The sequence below is a fragment of the Canis lupus genome, chromosome 1 (assembly GCF_003254725.2).
Source record: "Canis lupus dingo isolate Sandy chromosome 1, ASM325472v2, whole genome shotgun sequence".
NCBI classification, from domain to species: domain Eukaryota; kingdom Metazoa; phylum Chordata; class Mammalia; order Carnivora; family Canidae; genus Canis; species Canis lupus.
The window spans coordinates 39,361,472-39,380,193 of record NC_064243.1 but is presented as its reverse complement, the minus strand read 5'-3'; the positions used below and the strand labels follow the sequence as shown (position 1 = coordinate 39,380,193).

Here is an 18,722-nt window from a genome sequence, read left to right as displayed (position 1 = left end):
CTAAGCCCTTTTTCCTTGTTATGTGAAGTAGCGATGACAAACACAGGGCCTACTTTACTGGGCCGTTATGAGAATTACGCGATCCTGGCACTGGATGAGTTTCCAATAAATGTGACCTCTTTTAATATTCATGAGGGCCCCAAACAGATGACTGCTTTTGGTCCCTGCATAGAATGCTCGATCCCCATTCCACTCAGCACTGCCACCACACAGCCCTATTCTAGGCTCTAGCAGTTTCTAAATTGTCAGTTCCTCCTTTTAATTTTTTTAACATTAACTTCCCTCAAATAATTTGGATGGCCATGACAATTCCTCTTCTCAACTGCACTCTATACACAAGCAATTCATGTTTTCTCACAATCCATTGTTTTTCTCACAATAATGATTGAACATGATGTAATCAGTTCTTTATTCACATTCCCCAGCACCATAGTCCTCCCATTTGCTGATAACTTATTGTCTTCCTTAAGCAGTAAGAGCAACCAATTTAGCTAGCTTATTGCAGACAGCACAGGGTACACTAACTAGTTTTTTGTGGATGTTGAGCTTTCAATAGAGACGTATACCATGGGAAGTGGTTTGGAGGCACCCATCATGTGGTAGTAACTCTCCCAAATGAGTCGCAGTGATGTGTGGAGATGGTCTCAAAACAATACCATCCAATGTTCATTTCCAATTTGAAGAGGCCCTCTTGACACACCCGTAGGTGATCAAATGTTCACCCTTAGAAAGTGCTGAAAGGACATTTTAAAAGTTTGATATTTCCAGCCATGAGTTTTGATATTTTTAACTTTTTTCTGCCTCACTCCCCCCCCCTTTTTTTTTCTATCTCTGGTTGAAAAATGTCATTAGACTCACTGTAGGTGAGCCTATTCCTTCCATATGTCTCGAAAGGGTATCTTATTCAGAAAAATACAGAGTCATGTAGGTATGCAACTTTATTTCTAACAATGGCTTTTGTTATGCTTCAATCTCTTGCTAAAAGTATATGGAAATTCTAAGTATCCAAACACCATCTCTTCTGCTGCAAATCAAGCCCCCCCTTTTCAACATTTAACTTCCCCCAAATAGCTAGGATGGACATAGTAACTCCTCTTCCACTTCTCAATTGCACTATACAAAAGCAATCCATGTTTCTCTTAGAATTAAAACACACATGACCTGCCACAGCATAAGCCAGGTGCTCACACACTCAGGAGTCAGGCACACCTGCAGCAGGCAGCGCTGCCACAAATCTAAGCCCTTTTTCCTTGTTATGTGAAGTAGCGATGATCAAACACATGATTGAACATGATGTCAAGGTAAAGACGTATGGGCAGATGTTGGTATCCAAATGTGAATGAATGACATTTCCTACAGCTCATTACTCAGGAAGCTGCCTAGCACCATGGCTCACAATGTGGGCTCTGGAGCCCAGTCACCAGTGTTCAAAGCCCAGTTCTACCATTTACCAACCAGCAACTTTGGACAAATTACTTTGTCCCAGTAAATCTCAGTTTCCTACTATGCAAGACAGAGACAATATTACCTATCATGTAGATTTTCTAGAGGTTTCTGTGAACTATGGACTTGCATGGTATTTAGAGCACCCTGTATATGCAAAGCGCCACCAACAAGAAGCTAATGATTAGGACTGCTGGCCTTTTCTTTTAACCAGCTCTCCCTGTGGAGTCCAGTGTCTTTTGGTCCTGCTCAGAGTATACTTCAGTTTGTTGACGTGCAAGGGGCTGGCTGGTTCCTTGGCACCTCAGTGGTGGCCAAAAAAGGCTCATCCTTGGTGAATCTGAAAATCCATCCCAAAGGCGCACTGGAAGAGATTTGTGCCCTTTCATTCACTGAATGGTAATTTGTACCAAAAGCTAAAAATGCAGGACACTGGCAGAAGTGTAAGTATCCTGCCTAGAAAGTGGCCAAATGTCATCTCTCCACAGCAGAGAGCCATGACATGCTTGTGCCACAACCTCACTTAGGCCAGGACTATACAAGTGCAGAAGTGCGGAGCTGGACATGCTCGCAGATGCGGGCTTATGGCAGAGAGAATCAAATCTGAGATGCATACAGTCATCTTCCAAGATTTCCAAAACCCTCCCAGTGGGCCATGTCTTGTCCACCTGGGACATATTGTTCTTTGTCGCCTCACAGGTCTGGCCTATCTGAGAAAGTTGATAAATACTTGCTGTATGGATGGCAGCTTTGATGCTGTAACACTTCTGAAAGTAATCACATATACCCCAGCCTTGAGAAGCTAACAGATGCCTTCCTGATTCTGCAAGTTTAGTAACCAGACAGAATGTCCCCATGACAGACTAGATGGTGTCTGTAACTATTTTTTATATAAATTCAGTAAGTTCAGGAACTGATCAGTCTCCTATCAAAACAACCAACCAGAATTTTTGGTTTGGTATCTACTGCTTGGTATAGATAATGAAGCTGTCTGCAGCCTGAGGAAGGAAACATAAACAACATGGTTCATACCTTCCAGGAGTTTACAACATAATAAGGTAGATTATATCGACGTGCTGCAAGATAAGAATGGCTGAGTGAGTGGCTCTAGCTGGCAGGGCCAGCTGCCTCCCATTCCAATATCCCTCTTATTTTCCTTCTTACTAAAAGAACCCTGATTTTGTTGGGGTAGCAGGGTACCCTGTTAAAACACTTACTTCTCCACACTCCCTTGCAACTAACAGAGGCCAAGTGTCAGCATCTGATCGAGAAGATACAGCTGAAAATTCACAATGAGGTGTTTCTGGGAAAGCTAGTGTTTCATAATGTAAAAGACTCACTCACTTTTTAATGTGTCTTGCCCTTCACCCCTCCCATTGGTCCTTCCTGAAACATGGGCACAAGGCCCAAACAGTCATCATTTTATCAGAAGGAAAAAAAATCATGTATTAAAAATGGTGGAGAGGAAATACTTCCTTGAGCAGCTGTGTTTCCTGGAGCAGTCACCTCCAGACTCCCTGCTGTATGGAGAAAATAGGCTCCCATTTGCCTCAACACTGTACAGTGTAGTCAGGTTCAGTTACATACAACTGAGTGTAATCCTAACAGATTCAGTGGTCAGGTAGTAAAAATGACCAGCCACACCTGGGTGGCTCCATTGGTTACGCATCTGACTCGTGATTTTGGTTTGGGTCATGATCTTGGGGATGGAGGCCTAAGATCAAGAGCTCCACTCTGGGCATGAAGCCTGCTTGGGATTCTCGCTCTCCCTCTCTCACCTACTGCCCTCCCCACCATGTGTGTGCTTTCTCTCTCTCTCTCTCTCAAAAAAAGAAATAAAAATGGCCAACTTAAGCATTGGTCTGGTTTTACCAAGCGCATTTGTATCTGTCTCATTGTATTTTCAGCTCCTAGAGACCCAGACCTGAAAAGCCCCATCATACAGATCAAGAAATGGAGGCCTGGTGAGTTCATATAAGTGACTTATCCAATTGCAAGTCAGAGAGCTGGGGCTCAGCTCTTCTGGCCCCAATCCGATGCTCATCCTACTAAAACACCCAATTCATGAAGCCAGGAACATCTCCTGTCTGAATCACCACTGGATTCACGGTGCCAGGTACAGAGCCTGAAGTGTATGTGTCTATATTCTCTAATTATGGGCACTGAAAGCACAATTTAGGTTAGCAACTTGGCCATTGCTGTCTGCAGATGCAGGTCAAGCTCTGATTTTTGATGTTTCCTCAACAGAACCACAAAGGTGTTGAACAAAAGGGAAATTTAAACTCCTCCTCTGTTTCTTCTGCTTTTGGCGCAGCCACTGAAAACTAATGCCTTCCTTTTAGAGCCTCAATGTGAATCTGAAATTTTATTGAGATCCATCTTAAGAATTACTGAATTGCTATCAAAAGCAAAATAAAACAGGATTTTAGGACATTGTTTTTTTTTTTTAAGATTTTATTTATTCATGAGAGAGAGAGAGGCAGAAACACAGGCAGAGGGAGAAGCAGGCTCCATGCGGGAAGTCCGATGTGGGACTCAAACCCTGGAATCCAGGATCACGCCCTGTGCCAAAGGCAGGCGCTTAAACCACTGAGCCACCCAGGCTGCCCTAGGACATTGGTTTTACCACAAAAGCTAATTTTTATAAAATAAGAACCGCAAAGAGATGTGTTTACATTTTCTAATGTTGGCTACTTATTCTGTAAATGAGGCAAAATTATTCTTCCCTTCTATTTCCCCTTTAAAATTTAGTGCATTCCGGGCACCTGGGTGGCACAGTGAGTTAAGTGTCAGTTTCGGCTCAGGTCATGATGTCGGGGTCATGGAACCCAGCCCTGCACCAGGCTCCCTGCTCAGCACAGAGTCTGCTTGGGACTCTCTCCCTCTGCCTCTGCCCTTCCCCGCTGTGTCTGCATGAGCATGCACTCTCTCATAAATAAATACATCTTTAAAAAAATAACAAAATTTGGTGCACCCATGTAACACATCTGTGGTCCAAGAAAGGGTTTTGTGCAAGGAAATGTGCTGAGATGTGAGGCCAGCTGGATGGACAGGGAAGCACCTGCATGTCCCCGTGGAAGGCCGTGGTTGTCGGGGTGCGTGGTACGGGCTCAGCTCAGAACAGCTATGGGAACGGGCTGCCACGCCGCCTGGTACAGGGTGCATGTGGGGTCATTTATGCCAGCGGAGGCTGGCACGGTTAGCAAACCCAGCCTTTGAGATTCCTATCAAATGTGCATAAACCTGCAGGGAAAGCCAGGCTGCAGAGAGCCGCCCCGAGAGCCTCAGCCTCAGCAGTGGGGAAAGGGGAGAAAGGAGATGGCAGGAAGAGAGGCTCCATTCAATTATCTCCTCAGTCTGTTTCCATGGCAATGGCTCCGGAAGCGGGTCAGAACTTTCTCAGTGGAAACAAACAGCGGCTCATTCACAGCGCCCTTCCAGGCTGGCCGCGGCCGCTGTGCTGTCTGGGCACAGCCGCTCCGGGAGCAGGGGCGCCGAGGCCGCCCGAAGGCTGGAGGAGCTGCGGGCTCGGAGGGCCCTTCCTCGCCTTGCAGGTCACACGCTGGAGGCACAGAGGCCGGCCACCATCCGGGCATGGCTGTGGGAGCCGCCTGCCTGCCCTACTTCTCCTGGCGGGTGGCACAAAGGATTGGGTCCTTTCCACGGCGACTGATGCCACAGCCCCACTTTCAACTCCTTCAGACACAGCTGATGGAAAATTTTTATGTTACAAGCACCATAAAGATGGGAACTCGGGCTTTCCTGTCTTCTCAGATTCAGATCTTTCTCTTTTTTTTTCTTAACTGAGAAATAACTGACATATGACGCATTAGTTCTAAGAGGAAAGCATAATGAGTTGATACTTGTATACGTTGTGAAATGACCACCCCGATAAGTCTGGTTAACTTCCGTCACCATTCAGATCTCACTTTTAAACTCTCACACATGTCCTCTGTGACATCCACGTGCACTGTACTCTGACTCTACTCGCGGGTCTCACTTTGCTCTCGGATTGCTTCACACCCTTCCCCTTTCGGATCCTCAAGTGACGCACCAGCACCTGACACAGGCACCAGGAAGCAGTGCCAAGGTCACTATGACAACAAACATCCTCTACCAGCCACAGCTGGGTGCCACCACCCCTTCCCATGCGTGAGAGAGATGTGCAGAAGCAGAGAGCGTCAATCCAAAGGAAAAGAAACAGGTTTTGGTGGTTATTTGTAACTTCAAGCTGGCTGCCTAAGAACCTCTTAGAAAACTTAGTAGAGACTCTAGAGTTCCACATCTCAGCCACATCCAGAGAAGTCAATGCATTAGGCCTGGGTGGGGCCTGAGGGTCTGTCTTTCCAACAAGCTCTCCAGCTAGCTGATGTATAGGTATACTTGCGACCACCAGTTTAACACAGGAAACACTGGGAACATATTCCCCACCCTTCCTTCTCCATTTCCTCCTTGTACCCTTCTACTCCAAGATCTCCCAAATCTAGTAAGCAGGGTCACACGTGAAGTCTTCAGAAGAGAATTCAGAACACAAGAATACAGTAAGATCAAATAAGCAGCCAAGCTTGTAGACAAGACGTTGGGGGCCAGGGTTAGGGTTGAGTGCCACATATCCATCCACAGTACTTGGCATACAGGAAACACTCCTTAACCACTGAAAGAAGGGGGGCACCTGGGTGGCTCAGATGGTTAAGCATCTGCCTTTGGTTCAGGTCATGATCCGAGGGTCCTAGGATCATATCCCACATCAGGCTCCGGGCTCAGCAGGGAGTCTGCTTCTCCCTCTTCCTTTTTCCTCTGCCTCTTTTCTCCCCCCTGTTCATACTCTGTCTCAAATGAATAAATAAAGTCTTTTAGGGATCCCTGGGTGGCGCAGCGGTTTGGCGCCTGCCTTTGGCCCAGGGCGCGATCCTGGAGACCCGGGATCGAATCCCACGTCGGGCTCCCGGTGCATGGAGCCTGCTTCTCCCTCTGCCTGTGTCTCTGCCTCTCTCTCTCTCTCTCTCTCTCTCTCTCTGTGTGTGTGACTATTGTAAATAAATAAAAAAAAAAAAAATTTAAAAAAAAAAAAATAAATAAAGTCTTTTAAAAAATGAATGAAGAAAATTCCAGTGAGATGGAAGAATTTAAAAACCAGAAGCCCAATAAAGGTTCTGGCAAGTTTCAGACTTATAGGATCTGTCCACTGGATCCCTGGTCTCCCTGTCCTCTTGCATTGACAAGGGTCCTTCTAACACGCAATACCCACCACAAGGCAAGCCCTGAGCTGCTGTAAAGACCTCCCATGGGCTGGCCCTGGGGCTGCACAGATTCTGAAGCACTTGCCCACCCTCCAGGTGATGTGCTCACACACCTCTGCACACCCTGGCTTCTGCCTGGGATTCCTTTCCCCTCCAATTTTGCCTACGAAACCCCCAACCATTCCCATGGTGCTCATTCCTTTGGGCACCTGTGGTGGATCTGTAGCCTCTCAACTTAGCCCAGCTGGATCATGTCTCCCAGAATTCCCTCCCCTGCCATGTGCTGGATCAGCATGAGTCACGTGAGATATTTCACGGGAGATGTAGAGAGCAGAGGCAAAGTGGCTATCTTCTTTCTATGCTTCAAAGCCAGTGCAGGGCACGAGGCCCCGTGCTCACGGACACTTGTCATTGCGTGGCCCCGGGGTCACTCGGTGGCATGGGACAGCAGCTGGGCCCACCATGCTGAAGTTCCTGCCGAGTCTGCTCTTTAGGTGCTCTGAGTCCCCGGCCTATGGCTGGTGAGCATCTTGGGAAGGATGCCAGCTCCTCCTGCAGGTTCCTGGTGAGTTGAAATTGGACGCTTGCATGGAGGTGGTGAGAGAGGACGTGTCTACATTTGCAGGTGGCAGTTTTTCCTCTTTCCCTGCTTTGCCTGTATCTTTTTTTGCTCTGCATGCCAGTCCTGCTGATGTCAGGCCACATCATCGGACAGGGAAGAAACAGCCTCACCTGGGCTGTGGAACCCAGCAACACAAGCAGTCACCTGGAAAACCCTGTAATAATGTCCCCTTAACGTCTTCTTCTCCAACAGAAGCCTGTAGGATACTGAACTTAAGTGTCTGCAGCCTATGCCTGTCCCCCGGGCGCCTGACTGGCCCTGCTCCTACAGTTTATCTGCACTGCATTCATGGCACATTGCACTCATGGTCTCGTGACTTCTGCAGGTCATCAGAGGATAGCTACCTTCCCAAACCACTCATCTTTCCAGCACCTAGCAAATTCGTCCACACTGCAGAAATCTAGAAAATGTTTATTCACTTCCCCTTCATGGCTCCCTGGCCCATCACTGGTTTTTCCTGACGCACCAGTCCCTGGTCTGTGTGGTGGCATCTGTGATAAGAGGCCTGGCCCTGGCAGATATATGGATCTGGGCTAGAATTCCACCTCTGCCTTGCCCCAGCTTTGTGATCATGATCTTGGTAAGTAATTTAGACTTACTGACCCCCCACTCTACCCCACCCCATTTCCCTCACTGTTAACTACCATTTCCTTTGTACTATATAGTTGTATGTATGGGTCTGGCCTATTCCTGCCAGGACAGGATTGCTATTTATTTACTGGTGGCCTCTCTCCACTACCTTCCCCCCCCCCCCCCCGACCCCTGCCTAGCCCAGTGTCCTGTTCACCTCTCCTGCAGGAGATAGAAGAAATTGCAGCCCCCTCGCAATCCTAAATACTTCCTGGCAGCAGTAGCCTGTCTCCAGCCGCTGCACACACCCTGCCGCCAGGAGGGCTGCGGCCCCGACGTGTGGACTCCAGCTGGGGCTAGGCAGCTGGGGCTCACTCACCAGATGAAGTGAAGGGCAACAGAGTTTGCAGTGGGAAACAGCTGAGGTGGAGAATTCTATCACAGCTGCTCCTACCCCCGAGCTCCTGCATTCTGGAATGTTGAGCCCCTCAAATATGCTATGTGATGGAGCACACATGTGTGCAGACACAGATCCGCCCACACAAACACATACTTCACGTTGCAACTGCGCAAGCTCTATGAGAATGCTGGTCTCCTACACTCCCCCCCTTTGGGGTATGAAAGAAAGAGTAAAGCTCATGTAGAAATGGTGTATTTTAAGTGGCTAGGGTCATTGATGAGCTCTGTGTAGGACATTATGTATTATGAGAGAAGATGAAAACCACAGACACACACCATCATTGCTAATGGTAGTTACGGAGGTTGAGGAGAGAGAGCAAGTGAAGTGTGAGTCCCCATCGCACGCCAGGCACCGTGCTGGGTATTTCACACAACCACCCTCAGAAAGAACTTTTATTGGGCACACATTATGGGTTAGGGAACATGCGGCTTAGAGAATTTAGGTAAATTGTTCCCAATCCCACAACCAGCAGAGCTTAACTTCAGGCTCAGATTAACAGCATAGCAGCAACATGTGGACAGTTGCTGTCCCAAAACTGGTCGGTTCAGGGCATGCTTTGGACTGGGTCAGAGAATGAAAGGAGACCACCTGACTCAGACTCATCACTGAGCAGCTGAAGTCCGGAGGGGTGGCATGATACAGATGACCATCACAGACAGCGAGTACACTGAAAGCTCCAGTCCCTTGGACAGTGACCTGGCCCTCATGCCCACAGCCTGGGTGATGGCTACTGACAAAGTGATCAAAGGGAAAGAATACATAATAAACATACTAATCTAATGCCTGGCTCTTGGTATAGCCCACCCATTTTCTGAAACCTAAGCTTGCCCTTCTACCTATACTTCCCACCCTGGTGAGCTCAAACAATGGCAGTCCAAGTGACCTCTGGTTCCCATTGTGGCTCTGTGCTCACAAGCCATGAGGGCCAACCTCCTTCTCCTGGGAGGACAGTGAGCACACAGTGAGGACACATCCATCTGAACAGGGTAGAACCACCTTGTGAACTATTCTGAAGGACACACCTCTACGTGGCTTCCTCGTCCCAGTGCACACATGCATGTCCCCCACAAGGAAAGATCTGGCATTCTCCCCCCCAACCCACAGTCCTGCCACAAACAGGATGTGGAAACAGGATGCATTCGTCTCAGCTCCAGGGGACACAGCTTGACCTGGATTTCCCAGCAAACTTGCAGACCTCATCAGCAATTCTTAGTGAATCTAGCCTGTTCCAAAGGAGGATTAATGACTGCACAGCCTGTGGGTTTCTGGTGCTTACTTCTACAAAGGAGAATGAGCAGAGAGAGCCCCACCTTGTCAGACGGAGAAATACACATAACCGTAGACAGCAGACCCTGTTTTCGGGGGCATCCACGAGGGATGGGGCCTGAGCCTGTCACCTCTCAACCCTGTCTTCAGGAAGGAGAGACTTTCTTGTTGAGGAAGAGGGCGGAGATCCCCAGTAGGAAACAACTTACTGAAAGGAGAAGAATGCCTTACACATTTCAAGGAGGCTGGAGACAAAGTTCAAGAACTGGATTCAAAGTTCTACTCTTAATAGAGCCATAGCAAACAAATTTTCTTTCAAAAATGCACTTCCTATTTCTATGAAATGTCCAGAACAGGCAATTCTAGAGAGACAGAAATTAGATCAGTGATTGCTTAAGGGAACGGGGGTCATCAGGAGCTGGAGGAGTTGAGAGTTACAGGGTTTCTTTTTGGGGTGATCAAAAGGTTCTCAAATTGACTCTGGCGATGGTGGCACAAGTCTGTGAATATGCTACACACTTTGCTTTGTATACTTTAAATAGGTGACTTACATGGCACGTACGTACACTGTATCTCGATAAAGCCAATTTAAAAACAACTAAATGGAGACACCTGGGTAGCTCAGTGGTTGAGCATCTGCTTTGGCTCAGGTCGTGATCCCGGGGTCCTGGGATCCAGTTCTGCATCAGGCTCCTTGCAGGGAGACTGCTTCTCCCTCTGCCTATGTCTCTGCTTCTCTGTGTCTCTTGTGAATAAATAAATAAAATCTTTTTAAAAATTAATTTAAAAAATAAAAAACAACTAAACAGATGACTACACATCAACCTGTATTCAAATCTTCACAGCAACATATCCATAATAGTCAAAAAGTCAAAAGAGCCAAGTGTCCACCAATCAATAAATGGATAAACAAAATGTAGCATATTCATACAACAAAAAGGAGTGAACATGGATGAGCACTAAAAACATTATGCTAACGAAATCCGTCATTTAAAACACATATGACTCTTTGGGGTGCCTGAGGGATCAGTCAGTTAAGCATCTAACTCTTGATTTTGGCTCAGGTCACGATCTCAGGGTTGAGGTCCAGCCCCATCTCTGGCTCTGCACTCACTGGGGAGTCTGCTTGAGATTGTCTCTGTCTTCTTCTCCTTCAGCCCCTCCCGTCCTTCTGTCTCCCTCTCTATATAAATAAATAAATAAGTAAATGAATGAATGAATGAATGAATGAATAAATAAATAAATAAAAAACATTGTGAAGACGCCCTCTGAATTATAAACTTTTAATAGGTGAGTTGTATGTGAATTAGATCTCAATGAACGTGTTACCAAAAATAAAATAAACGTACTTTCCCAACAAAATTGCAGGTTTTAAAAGTGTTGAGGATTTTTCTAAAAAAACAAAACAAAACAAACTATAATATCTTGTGTACATTTCTCAATGCTGAACCTTTATCTGGAGGTAGTATATGCGCTTTCATTTCTATATAGCAGAGGAAAAATTTGAGGAGACCTGAACAAGATTGCAGAATGGACTTGGGGAGGAGAGGGGCCATGCCTAAGAAATAGATTTGGGCATTTGTGGAAGCTACTATTTTCTGCACTACATGTTTTTAACATGTTTTAACAGGTGTCTTTTTAATGTTAATAGTCACCAGCAGAAAGCACTTGCTTCTTGTTACATTGCTATCAGTTGAAGGAAATACTGATAAATGCTAGTTAACAAGTAAGACCAAAGTACGTCTTCTGTAATTCCAGTCCCGGGGACAGTCTGGTTTTAAACTTCTTTCAAAGAACTGAAACAATTGATGATTTCTGTGCCCATACTTAATGATGAGCACTTGCTCTGTGAAAATACTCTTCTGAACACTGGAGAAAATTCAAAGGGAGGAAGAATGTGAGCTCTTAGCCTCCTGGAGCTCATGATTATGCCGGGTTGGGTGGGATTAGGAAAGTATACAAAGCTAGAGCTGTGGATGAGGGCATGAATTTGGGCCAGATGGGATAGATAACAGACAAGATAACTGAGCACTGATTAAGCGCAGGATAGCTTTTTTTTTTTTTTAAGATTTTATTTATTTATTCATGAGAGACACAGAAAGAGAGAGGCAGAGACACAGGCAGAGGGAGAAGCAGGCTTCCTGTGGGGAGCCTGTAATGGGATTCGATCCCAGGATCCTGGGATCATGCCCTGAGTCAAAGGCAGATACTCAACAACTGAGCCACCCAGGTGTGCCCTGGGTAGCTTATTAAGTGAGGTATATACTGTACTAATCATCCTCATTTACAGCTGTGGAAACTGCAGAAATCGAGAAATTTGTCAAGAGCTGTAGAGCTGGTAAGAAACAACCTGGATGTGAACCTAGAGGTATCAGGCAGGACATCTTAACCCCAACGCGTCATGGCATTCAGACTGGATCGGTTTATCTCTAGCTCTGAATCCTTAGGCAAGCTAATTACTCTCAAAAACAGTACATACTTCAATGAGTCCATGAAAAATTAAATGACAAAATACAGTAAAAGTGATTAGCATCATGTCCAATAATAGAAATAACCCAACAAGCACTATGACGATACCTGTTACAGTGCATTTGAGACTTCAGGTCCGTACCAAATGCTACAGGATTCCAAAAGGTGGAAAGAATACAGCCAGTGAAGTGACTGAAAAAGCATCTAAGGAGAAGCAGTTCTTAAAAGAGAACCTAAAGAAAGGAGATGCTTTCAAGGCAGGAGCTCCAAACCACCCAGGAGGCAACTGGGAGATGAGAGGAAGCACGGGGGCTGGCGCTGGAAAATGCGGCAGTCATCAGTACAGATGGGCCAGGGCTGGACTGGGGGAATTTTGATCAAAGTGCAAACATGTAGAGGTCCTAATTTATAGGTGCCACTAGGGAGATCTCTGCATCCCCTCACTGCAGTGTGGCCTAATTGTACTTTAGGGAGACTGATCTGGGGGTCATTTCCTGAATGTGCTTTTCTAGTTCATGAAAAGAGCATTAAAGGTATCGCTTGCAGTAGTGAATATAAAAAAGTGGGAATCACAGGTAAAGCTATAGAAGTAGAAGCAACAGGATTTCATGATGGGGGTTTTGGAATCACAAAAGAAATACAAAAAAGTGGGAAACACAGGTAAAGCTATAGAAGTAGAAGCAACAGGATTTCATGATGGGAGTTTTGGAATCACAAAAGAAAAGATAATGATGTGAAGGCCGTGTGAAGAGTAGAAAAGTGGTCTCAAGGATAGAAGAGGGACATATGATCAAGAACAGGCTGTCAGACAGGGAAAGAATGAAGGATAAAGAGGGAGTGAACAGTTCTGCTGTAAGAATGGGCAGCTGGGGTGACAGTGACAGTAATGAGCAGGCATCCAGCAAGTTGCACCCATGCGCAGGTCACCAGATTGGGGAACGGGGCAGAAGGACGGATGTGGATTTGAGGTGGGTGCCTAGAGACAAGAAGTCAAAACCCTGGGTGGAGGTACCTGAGCAGAGCTTGCAGGCTGGGTAAAAAGCCCCCGGGGGACACCCATGGTGAGGAATGGGCAGAAAAAAGGGAACTGCCAAGAATGGGCATCCAATGGGGAGAAATCAGAAGCTATGACGTCACAGATACCAAGGGCAAAGATAGAAGTGGGATTCATGGAAAGGCAGCGGTGCCAAACACAAGGATCTGTGAGTCAGGAGGGGCCTCAGGGTGGGTTGTTGTTGCAACACTGACTTCAGAGAGCATTTTGGCAAGGAACAAAGGCGAGAGTTGGGCTGTGGGGGACAAGTTCAGTAACTGGAAGAGAAGTCAAACTGTGGTTCTTGAGAATGGCAAGAAGCCTTTTATGGGATGGAGAAGAACAAAGTACATTTGTGACACACACCCACTTGCTCATTTATCCAACATTATTGAAAGTCTTTCATGTGAAAGACCCAGGGTTCAGAGCAGGAGGTGACACATGCACACAACTGTAACCTTGGTCCACGGTAAGAGTAGCAGGACAGCATGAGGTGACACAGTCCAGTAGCAGGACATTGTGCTCCAACTCTGAATGAGGAGAGACTTCTGTAGGTAGCCAAGACCAGAGCTGGATTTCTAAGTTTGATGGAGTTTGCCCAGAGAAGGGGGGTAGAGAGGATGGTGAGAGTAGGGGACAGGGCACTCCGCTGGAAGGAACAACAGTTTCAGAGGCTGGCATGCCATGAGAGCATAGGGCCCCTGTGAGCAATCACAGGAGCTTTACCTCCTGAAGACTTAGCTGAGCCACTGTACCAGCCTGGAGAGCAGGTCAAAAGATGAGGTTGGTGGACAGGCAGGTAGAGACGGACTGTGAGGGACAGGAAGGCAGGATCAGATCAGAGACACAAGCAATCCAGAGAGGAGCAGGAGCTAGAGAGCAACTGAATACAGCAACAATAGGAGGGCTTCTTCCCTGAAGGAAAAGGAGAAGGAGGAGATGAAACAGGGATTAGGGGAAGAGGGGAGAAAAGGAGAGTTGACGCCATCAAAAGAGTATACTATCAGCTTGCCAGATGAAACAAATCTGAGAGTGAAGCAGTGTCCAAACAGTAATTGCCTGCATAGAATGTTTGTAAACCAGATTCCATCCATTTCATTCGACCACAGAACACTGCTCTATTGGCTTGCCCCCCTTTGATTTATCTTCCTCTCCCATCATGCGATATATTTTTGGACTTTTTCGCCATAAAATAGTTCAGTTGTAGTCATAGGTGATGAAAGAAAGTGAAACTAAATCAGTGAATTTTCAACTCTGGTGAAAGACTTAGTACAAAAGAGCTTATAAATACTGGCGAAGGTGAAGGTTTGAGATTTATTTTGGACCTTCCTTCCTCTATAAATAAATGAGACACAACCTATATCTGAATGGGAGTAAAACTTGCCCCTACCTCCAAGAGGACCACTGGAGTGTTGGTTTTAACTGCTGCTATTTCTATAATGCTAATGAACTCAATTTGCCCCTAACCTCTCTATCTGCTTAAGCAATTCAATTATAAGTACTTTGGATTTATAGCTTAATGGTAGGAGCATGAGTTCTCAACTGGGATACATTCTGCGCTCTGCCACCTAATTAGCTGTGTAGCCTTGAGCAACTTATTAACCTCTCTGTGCCTCAGTTTCTGCATTTGCCAATGGGAATAATATCATAGCAAACCACACAGGGATGTTGTGAGTATTAATTGAGTCAATGTTAAGTGCTTAGATCAGTTCCTGGCCCATAATCAGGGCTCAGTAAATGTTACCTGCTATTTCCTGCTTTTTCTTTTCCAGTTTGCAGAACCAACCTTATTAAGACTACTTCCAATCTAGATAGACAGCGAGAAATAATAACCAGATGGGATCCCCTACAGTTGGCTTCCTTGAATGTAATGAATCTAAATCATCTTGACACACAGCTTATTTATTAGACATTAGCAAATTTTCAGATTACCCTGTTCCAGATATACACATACAAATAAAAGATTAAATTGTTGTGGAAAAAGTTGCTAGTTCCCTGCCCAACGTCTGGTCTCTAGCCTTCCTTAAGACACTCATTTTGTTCAGGGCAATAAAGCAGTCAGCAAAAAAACACTCATCTCTCCAAGCTCTCCTATGGCAATGGTGGCCAAGTGCCCCAATTTGGGGCTTACTTTCTTTGCTTTATTTTTCTCCATAGCACCATTTAAAGTATATACATTTTTTAATGTCCATTTATCATACATCCTAGCATCCCGAATGAGGTCCTGCACACAAAGCCGGTGCTCAGTGAACAGCTGCTGCTTGAAGAAATGAGTGAGACAAACTGGAATGTGTTGGACAGGATTTCTAGGAAAGCTTTTCTAAAGGATGTGCCTGTGACTCTTTGCTCTTCTGCACTCAGTTTCTCCTTCCCACCTGGAAGATGCAGCAGCCACTTTAAAATCATAGGGTAACAACAATAAACAATACAATCTGGCCTCCTGAAGACTTAGCTGAGCCACTGTACCAGCCCCTAGACCTCCTAGAGTGGAACAAGGACAGAGCAAATGAACACTGCTTTTTTTTTTTTTTTTCTCTCTCAGACTAGCGGTGAGTAACAAAAAAATTTAACTAACATTCAGCTTTTTCGCCAGTTGACACAGATCCAAGATTGGTGTAATAAAGTAGATAGTCTCATCAATAGGCAATGTAAACAAATATAAATAGAAGAGGTTCAAATGAAACGCTCCCTTGGCATTTATTTACTTTTTTTTTTCCAGCGAAACACAGAGACTGGATAGAACATAAGAAAATAAGGATGAAAAGCCTTTGTCAGACTGGGGCGGGGGGGAGGGAGCGGGGGGGGGGGCAGGTCTGTTCTATGTAAGGATGGAACTATCCTGTGGGTGTCGCACATCTATAGGCCAAGTACAGCCTGAGCAGCCCCATCTGACAAAGGTTCCTGGTGCAGTGATGTCAGGTATATTCTCACTTCTTGTCTGGCTTCTCACTGCTTGTCATCCCCACAAAAGATTCACCTCCTTGGTCTCTCCAGGTCAGAGCTATATTCCTTAGCTCACGACTTTAAACCCTGTTAAATAGTAAATCCTACTGGCAGAGATGATGTATTCTTTAGAAATCAGGTATTTGCATTATAATTAACAACCAACACCTTCCTTAGCTCAGGTTTTAACTGGGAGAGAAGGGAGGGAGAAAGATGTGCTGAAGCCCCGGAGTCAAGTGGGGGTAGAGAGGGAGGTCCTGTCATTTAGGTCTCTGGTTTAAGGGCGGGCTGCTGTAGGATTTGCCTACTTTTGTCCACTTAGTTCTCCTGCCTTTTGAAAGCAGAAGAAAACTTCTGCCCATAAAACAACACTGCTGACTCAGAAGGATATTTTGGTTGGCAGATACTTGGCGGATACTAACCAGACGCAACCCATGGTTTGCCAGGTCATCCTCCAGCAAGCATTCTGATGTGAAGAAGAGCAGGATTCTGCATTTCAAAATATTCGCATTTTCAAGTACAAAAATACAAATGATTCAACACAGGGACAGCCCGAGTGGCTCAGCAGGTGAGTGTCTGCCTTTGACTGGGGAGGGGGCTGATCAAGGGGTCCCGGGATCAAGTCCTGCATCAGGTTCCCTGCAGGGAGCCTGCTTCTCCCTCTGTCTATGTCTCTGCTTCTCTCTGTGTCTCTCATGAGTAAATAAGTAAAATCTTTTTTAAAATCCCAAATAATTCAATACAAACAAAACAACTCAGATTATAATCTGACCTAGAGTGTCCACTTTATTAAAAATAACAACAATAAAACCTTTTGGAAGATTTAATCCAAAGTAATTATCAACTTAAGAATAAGTATCATCATTTTGTAACCATCACTATAAAAGCCAATAGTCATTACAGGAATCTAAAACTGTCAGTTAAAGGTTTGACGAGGAATAAAACATTTAGAGTCTCAGATTATCTCCCCACCAAATAGCTACAAATTGCAAAGGGAAAATTCTATCTTCTCAGAAGAAACCTGAGAGACATCACCACAATCAAGCGATAAACATTAGTATCACCAATGATAGAACAAATTGACATCATGATGCGATGCACACTGGAAAGAACACATCAAAAATATATATCCTGAATCCTAAAAAGAAACCCAGGTGGAGGACTGTTTCACAAAACTAGTCTATCCTCTTAAAAACCCATCGATACCATAAAAGACAAAGAAAGGCCAAGAAATCCTTTCAGATTAAATATGACAAGAGGGACGCATATAAATGTGAGTAATTTTTTTTAAGTGTTGAAGAAAAAGTGCTATAAGAAACACTATTGGGGCAATTAGAGAAACTCAACAAGAACTGTACATTAGGAAAATCCCTATTAAAATTCCTCTACCTGGTAATTATATTATGGAGTTCTGTAAGAGAATATCCTTGTCCTTAGGAGATACCTGCTGACGTATTGATTAGTGAGAGTCACAAAGTTTGTAACTTACTCCCCAAAAGTTCTGCAATGATTTTTTTTTTTTAAGATTTTATTTATTTATTTAACAGAGACAGACAGAGGGCACAAGCAGGGGCAGTGGCAGGCAGAGCTTGAGCAGGAAGCCCAGCATGGGGCTTTGATCCCAGGACCCTAGGATCCTGACCTGAGCCAAAGGCAGGTGTTTAACCAAATGAGCCACCCAGGTGCCCCAGTTCTGCAATAATCTTAATTAACAGTATTATTTAAATCTGTGTATGTGTGTCTATGAGGGAGAATAAGAGCATGCAAACTGCTGAGTCTAAGTAAAAGTTATATGGAATTTCACTGCACAACTCTTGCAACTTTTCTCTAAGTTTAAAATTTTTCAAAAGTTTTTTAAAGTAAGAAAAACAAGAGTACCATAGTTTAAAAAAATTAATAGGGAAATACAGGACAAAATGGATTAAGACTTCCAAGTTACTTAGAAACACCTAGTTTTAAGTAAATCACTTATAAGGATAGAAGGAAAATGGCAGTATTACAGATGGAAGGGTTGGGGTTGTCAACAGTACTGAGTGTTGTGTGTGTGTGTGTGTTCAGATCTTTTTGTTAACCTCAGAGGAGGCTGAGAGTCTCTCCCTTGGCCACAAGAGCCATGCCACATTTTACTAAGTGAAGGATATAAACACGGAAAGAATGACTACCCACAATTGAGGGGAAGAAGAAATACCCAGCCTAAGATTAGTACAAATTTGGTGAGTCACTTCCCCTTAGGAGGAAAGGAAAACCTGTCTTGTTTCCCGGAGGGCTCAGATTCTGAGGAACACCTGAGTTCTCTGCCTGAATCACGTCAAAGAGGTAGCAAACTAGGTCAGAAGAACCTCCAGTCCATTAACTCCATGCTTCTACCCACACTCAACTCAATGTATCGCCATAGTACTTCCAATTTCCAAATGAACGTCAACTCAAATCTCTGAGCTACTTCAGCCTCCACACTACTAAACTGCTAGGAGGTTATATGCAATGAAAACAAAGGAGATTCAAGTTAATTGCACATTTATTCTCTAACCTTGAGTGGGCAATGGCCTTGGTTTGTTGTTTGCTCATCACCCCAATGTTCCTCGTCCTGAACCAAGTCTGCTTAACCTCTTGAGAACTGAAGCTTTGGCAAAGCAGCTTTGAAGCTGCCTCTGTGCCAGCAGCACACACACGTGGATG

At 45.1% G+C, this 18,722-nt stretch overlaps 1 protein-coding gene across 5 annotated transcripts in view; it reads right to left on the bottom strand.

Annotated features, from left to right (window-relative positions):
• The window catches only part of SASH1 (SAM and SH3 domain containing 1), a 331,377-nt gene that overhangs the window by 85,053 nt on the left and 227,602 nt on the right, over nucleotides 1-18,722 (bottom strand). The gene's annotated exons all lie outside the window — the stretch shown is intronic.